At 43.5% G+C, this 6,386-nt stretch overlaps 1 protein-coding gene across 3 annotated transcripts in view; it reads left to right on the top strand.

Annotated features, from left to right (window-relative positions):
- Positions 1 to 3,427: 3,427 nt before the first annotated feature.
- Positions 3,428 to 6,386, top strand: part of LOC136839471 (uncharacterized) — a 16,282-nt gene continuing 13,323 nt past the window's right edge. Inside the window, exon 1 of one of the 3 annotated variants that reach the window (XM_067105553.1) lies at positions 3,428 to 3,488. The gene's annotated coding sequence lies outside the window, so the exon portion shown is untranslated. Of the gene's footprint in view, positions 3,546 to 6,386 lie in introns of all 3 variants that reach the window. The other 2 variants (XM_067105552.1, XM_067105551.1) reach the window with 2 other exon arrangements.

The raw sequence follows: 6,386 nt of genomic DNA, 5'->3' as shown, positions 1-6,386 counted from the left end.
AGAATTGGAAATCTTGCGCGATACGCCGAGAAAATAGGCCCCCCAACTGGATGCGGTCACGGACGATGTGCGATGATGCATGCGCATTATAGTGCGCCATGCAAATGCACGCACCGCGTATGGGGTGACGTGACGCTGACAAACAAGCGGGCGGTGCAGGCAGAAGTAGTGGCGTGGCAGAGCACACGTAATACCAGCGTACATGATATCAGATGTGTTACGCTCTATGAACGAGTTACGAACGTCCACGTTGGTCTGCATTACTCGGGGTTAAACCCCAGCTATATCGTACCAGAGACCTGTAGTTATTTTGCCCTTTAATAATTTCTGTACATGGAATCTATTCTGATATGATATTTCTATCATTTTTGAAAGTACCTTCTCTTAACATTGTTTCTATTCTGTTCCTGTATTTATTTTGGACTTATTTATAAATCAATAATGTATCAATTCAGGATTATTTTGCCCTGTGCATTTGTGTACTCCGTTTATTTTAGTTGATTTAATAAAAGATATTGCTCAAATCCATGATATATTACTCATCAATACTTGGTAAATGGGAAGAGGATAGGGCGGGCCATGACATTGCAATGTATGTTTAATAAATATGAAACAAAAACATATATAAAAATAAAAGGAAGAAGATGTAGTTATTTGCCCTTTTTAATAATTTCTTTACATGGAATCTATTCTGATATGATAATTCTATCATTTTTTGAAAGTACCTTCTCTTAACATTGTTTCTATTCTGATACTGATAATTCTATCATTTTTGAAAGTACCTTCTCTTTACATTGTTTTAATTCTGAGGTGATAATTTATGTTCTTGAAAGTACCTGCTCTAGCATTTACATTGTTGATATTCTGATATGAAAATTCTATCTTTTGAAACTACCTTCTCCCCGATATTTTTGACATTTTATATGACTTGCTAATATTTTGCCTGTTGTCATTTTTTTTCTGTGCACAAATGTTACATAAAGTATTTTTGAACTTATTTCAAAGTCAATAATGAAATGTTAGTGTATTCGGGTTCATTTTGCCTTCTTTATTTGTGTACTTGTATTATAGCTACTTCATTGAATACATGATATTTGAGCAGAGGATAGAGCTAGACATGATATTGCAAAATATATTTATTTAATATAAAATAAAAACATACACATACATAACAGCAAAAGGAAATACAAACAGTATATAAATTAGCCCTGCAAATTGTTGAGGAATGTCGTGTCAAGCGACAGGTTGCTGAGGTCTTTTGGGTGTGGATGTCACCAATGTGTGCTTGCAGGAGTGCCAGCTGCTGTGCAGTGAGTGCCCGCTGCTGCTGCGATGCCGACAGGCTGGCAGGAACTGCAGGTGCCTGACACTCCGTTGTCAGTGCCATGGTGTGGGTCATCATGGCCTCGACGGCACCGCAGCCCCTTTGTGGCACGGATATATCGTTGATGGCACCGGCACCTCCATTTTTCAGGTGCAGGCTCAGCTGTTCCTGACACCTGCGCACACTATCCTCGACTTGAAAATGTAGGGCCATCTCCATCAGGAGTGCCTTCGTGCTCGGCGTCGCATCCCCTCGTGGGTGTTGTCGTCGGTGGCGGCGGCGGGTCGCTCGTGAGGCGAGGCAAGGTCCTCTTCCTCCTCCTCTAGGTGGCTCCCGTCACGAGCTCCGGGCCTCGAGCTGCAGCACAACAGCATCGCTGCCTGAAGGGGGACCATCAGCTTCAGGAGGCTTTGCGTGAGGGGCAACTCCAGCTGCCAGGGCTCCTGGAGTTCTCAGGCCCCTTTCCTGGTCCTCTTCACGTGGGTCCTTTGGGCATCTTGGCTGCTGCAGTGGACGGCAAAGACGGAGGCGCGGAGGCAGATAGCACAGGATGCAGAGAAGCACTGACCTGGAAGCGCCGCCGCCTGCCCCTTTTATCCCAGGTCAAAGCGTTGCCACATCTACGCCGGGTTGCGGGGTGCGGCAGCGCTTGCCGCGGGCTACCCCACGCCATTCTGACAGCCACGCCGCTCCCTGGGGCAGCGTGTGCCCCCAGGTAACGGCGTGGCAGCAGCTGCGCCGTCAGCCCGCCGGTGGCGCCGCCAGCGTGGTCGGGCCACGCTACCTGACAGTTGACCTGGCCACCCCGCAGGGGCGGTTTGAGCAGGCCGAAAGGTTCTGCCCCGGCGCACGGCCAGGTGGTCCGTAACGGCGCGCCGCATGCTGCCGCATTTACACAGTACTTACGGTACATTTACGTTGTGTTTACGTTGTTTTTACGTACTCTCTGGCTCCGCCCGTTCGTGGCCGTGCGTGGGATGCGTGCCTTGATACGCGAATGTGTGAACGTAGCTTTATTCTCCGAGTAGTCGACTGACGCCGCCCGTAATCTCACGTTTACTTTCTCTGCGATATGCGCGTTATACTTTCATCGGTTTCCGGAGTCCAGCTTCTCGATTTCGCGAAATTATGCCGTACGATATTCATTGTTTTTTCTCTGCGAGGATTGATCGAATATAGCTGTACTGTCGACGGATAATAATTTATATCTTTAAATATTTCTCTGCAACTTAAACCGTCAAAGTAAGGTAACAGCAACCGCAAAAATAAATTAACAGGATAGTAAAGATGATTATCATATCTCAGCTGGTAGGAAGGGTCCCACCCGACCCTTTACTCATCTCCCACATCTCGCCATAGTTACGGTCAAGAGCTCATTCTGGCATAAGGCCAGCTTAATCTAACCCATCACCATACAGATATAATATTACGCACAGAGAATCAGCCGCTGCATGGGAAAACCATTACTACTAATGCTGGTGCTACAACAGAAGCTGACAGACAACAACAGTTACAACACATTTTATGTATATAGCGGTAACTCGTCTTCTGTCCCCTTATTTCAAGCCGATAAACTGCCCGTAATTAGAGAGAGAGAGAGAGAGAGACGAAAAGTTTCGTAGAGTTCGGACACAGTTGGGGCGATGCAAGAGTTTTGCTTCGAGTTACCAGTTATATTTAGCTTTATCCTTTTAGTTACTAATCTGTGTCAATGAAAACATACGTCCACAGGATATGTATCTCCTTTTCTCTCTCCTTTAAGATTGTATTGGCACCGGGGAGGAATAAAAAGGTATTCAAATCTTTATGAAGGCCGCATAAGAATGAAAAAAAGTTCTCTTATGAAAGTCACTGAATCGTTCGTCTGGTAACGCCTTGATTTTGCCTCCCCCCCCCCTCTCTCTTTCAAGGTCAGTTATAAATCTGATCACATGAATGTTCTTTCCTTGCTAAAAGTAGAATACTTGTCAGTACGCTTACTCAGGATCATGTAGATTTTAAAATGGTTACTCTTAGAAACGTGACCTTGAAAGTCTTGAGAGTACCGGCAACGGGAAGACAGAAGTCACCCCGCCCCTACGGCCAAACATGCGGATGCGATGGTGCGACTGTAGTTTTCTCTAGCCGGGACTCTCGGTGGTCTTCGACTGGCGTCAGTCAAAAGGCAGTACTTTCTTCTACGAGTCGTCATGTACACTTCCTTATACTATTGTCATGCACTGTAATTATCTTTTCTTGTTAACACAGGACAATCAAATGTTGCCATCTATTCGAAAAAAGAACAGTATACCATAAATTACGTCGGGAAACGTCAGGTGATAATTTTTTGTTATGGGTGAACATGGTGACAACATGCTGAACTAAGTGTACTGTTTGTATGACTACACACATTGTCAGAAAAAAACTAACTGCTGAACAGTGACAGGTGTGAGGTAACCCATTTGGGTGATTTTCAGTTTTCCGCCACTTTCGAAGTTTAATCTTTATGTGAGATAAGTTCTGTGAAAGCAGTACGAGTTGTAGTCCGAAGTTCTACACTCTAGAGCTCGAGTTTCTGAACCATGATGTCGTCCTTGACCATTGCAAACGTTCCTCTTTCGTTTCACTACTCGGTTTTTTTCTGCGTGTACGACTGTTTATGTGTTTGTGGAAAATCCAACGATGAAAATAGTTCTGAAGTGACCCATTAATTAATAACCGAATTTGCCTAGAACCTTAGAAACAAGTTTTAAGTGGACTCTTGTCGCTGTGATATGAATACAGCCTACTAACAAAGTGTACATCGACTGTTCGTATTGAGTTCCATGGGAATTGGAAGAGAATAACCAAAGATTTAAATGATAAGTACTGCAAGCTGTGCCCCGAGCATGAACTTTTTTTTTTTTAATCAATCTCTCACCAGTATTTGTGAATTTTTAAACTGTTATGCCGTAATTTAAGTCTTTAAATCGCGTAGGTGGGTGTTATGCAAAAAAAAAAAAATGTACCTGAGATCAAAACGCATAAGAATGTCTAGGTTATAATTACTTATCAATACTGACTTACTTATATTGTCTCGATTTATATGAAGTGGACAACTAGTACAACTACAGTACCTTATTATTATATCAAACAGTTTTCAGTGACCTCAATCATTAAGTGTTTTTTTTGGGGGGGTGAATAGAGCAAAACATCTGGTGTGTAATCATCACTAAATTAACAAAAAGCACAATGAAAAAGAGAAATGTAGCAGTGTTAATTACAGTTATAAGTCTTAGCATAACCTGGGGTACAGCATTCTGCCAGGCAATCTTAGCATAACCTGGGGTACAGCATTCTGCCAGGCAATCTTAGCATAACCTGGGGTACAGCATTCTGCCAGGCAATCTTAGCATAACCTGGGGTACAGCATTCTGCCAGGCAGGATGTGGCTCCCCAGGCTCCCTTTGTAATTTATAACCTATCCCAAACTTGTACTATGTCCTGCCTGGCCAGGAGGTTTGTCCCCTGTATAATCCCTTTTACCTTGCCTAATACAGTAATTACACAGGGATATATCCTAACCTAACCCAATCTAGGGTGCAGCATTCTGCTTGGCATCCCCTTTAAATTTCCATACACAAATAGTACACATAGCATGTTCTTCTTAAGAAATCTTAATTTTGATTGTAATACTGATTATTGATGCAAGGTCCAAATATAGTGTAGTATCTTCAAATGATCGTTGTAACAATCATTTACATAAATGGGTTTCAAATGTCAATGAGAAACTGTACACAAAACATTACGGTAGAACTTAGTGGCTCCGCGGCAGCGACGGCCTTCTAACTTGACTTTTTCTAAAGTTTTTTGGTTGCTAATTATGGATTTACCTTCAATTTTTGTCGCACGAATGTAATTAACCTGTAATTAACCCCTGAAGTTCATCCAACAAGGCAGGGGAGCCGATGGGAAAGTGAGGTTATGGGTGGGGTATACCCCAGGGACAGGTGATCTGCTCCCTCTCAACCAACAAGCTAGGGGACCCGGTGGGAATGCTGGGTTATGGGTGGGGTATACCCCCGGGACAGTGTTATTTGGTTATGTAACAGCTCACCCACTTGTTTCTACCCTACAATTTAGGGGACCCATAGGGAAAGCGGGGTTATGGGTGGGGTAGACGACGAGGCATGAGAAACCGGCTAAAATTTACTTTTATACATCGTTTTTACTTCCTTCTCAGAAATGAGAAACCGCTAAATAAACCCACTACAAACAAGAAATTAAATTTCACACAAACCCCTCCCATTACTACTGTCCTCCTGAACAAAAAAAAAAAAGCCATTTGCCCAGGCACATCCCTCACTCCCTTACTTGGTTTCTTGGACTTTACTGTCTAACCCCCACACTTATCTAAAAACCAATCATGTTGCGCTGTTCCCCCTGTTGAAAAACCCCAAAAGAAACCTTAGCACTCAAAGTTGCTAAATCCCCCCTACTCCCGGGGGCTATGTCCTGTTTCCAACCCTTATCTGCTACCCAGTCCTGCACAAGACAGGGCACAGGTATGTCTGTTTAGAGTGGTTCATATCCCTTCCGGCAAGTGCAATAACTTGTTAAAGTGTTTTCCCTGCGCATGAAACTAACACACCCTGCATGCAATCCCCAGACTATAAATTAACACAGCAAAGAAGGAAACATATACATTTTTGAGTTTCTTCTTGTAAGTTTCATCGTTCTTGGTTGCACTTACTCGCACTTGTTGCAACACAGGTATCCCCTGGACCAGTACTGAATGCGGCACAGGAAGATTATAACCCCTCCCCAACCTACTACTAAACACAGGCGAAATGCATTTACCCCAGCCCAGTACTAAACTCAGACTGGAGTGTATCTGTAACCCAAAAAAAGCAATCCATACACACATTTTCACATGGCAGTATCGTTTCTTTACTATCCTTCTCATAACCAGATTCATTCCATTCCCCAAACCCACTACTAAACACGGCAAAAATGCATTTAACCTACCACAACCCAATACTAAACACCAAAGCTGTTGGTCTAACCACCCCCAAAAAACCATTTTGCCCACCAGGCATTTTTT

The sequence above is a fragment of the Macrobrachium rosenbergii genome, chromosome 6 (genome assembly GCF_040412425.1).
Source record: "Macrobrachium rosenbergii isolate ZJJX-2024 chromosome 6, ASM4041242v1, whole genome shotgun sequence".
Classification (NCBI taxonomy): Eukaryota; Metazoa; Arthropoda; class Malacostraca; order Decapoda; family Palaemonidae; genus Macrobrachium; species Macrobrachium rosenbergii.
The sequence above is the reverse complement of the archived record's forward strand: the minus strand, read 5'-3'. Positions and strand labels throughout refer to the sequence as shown.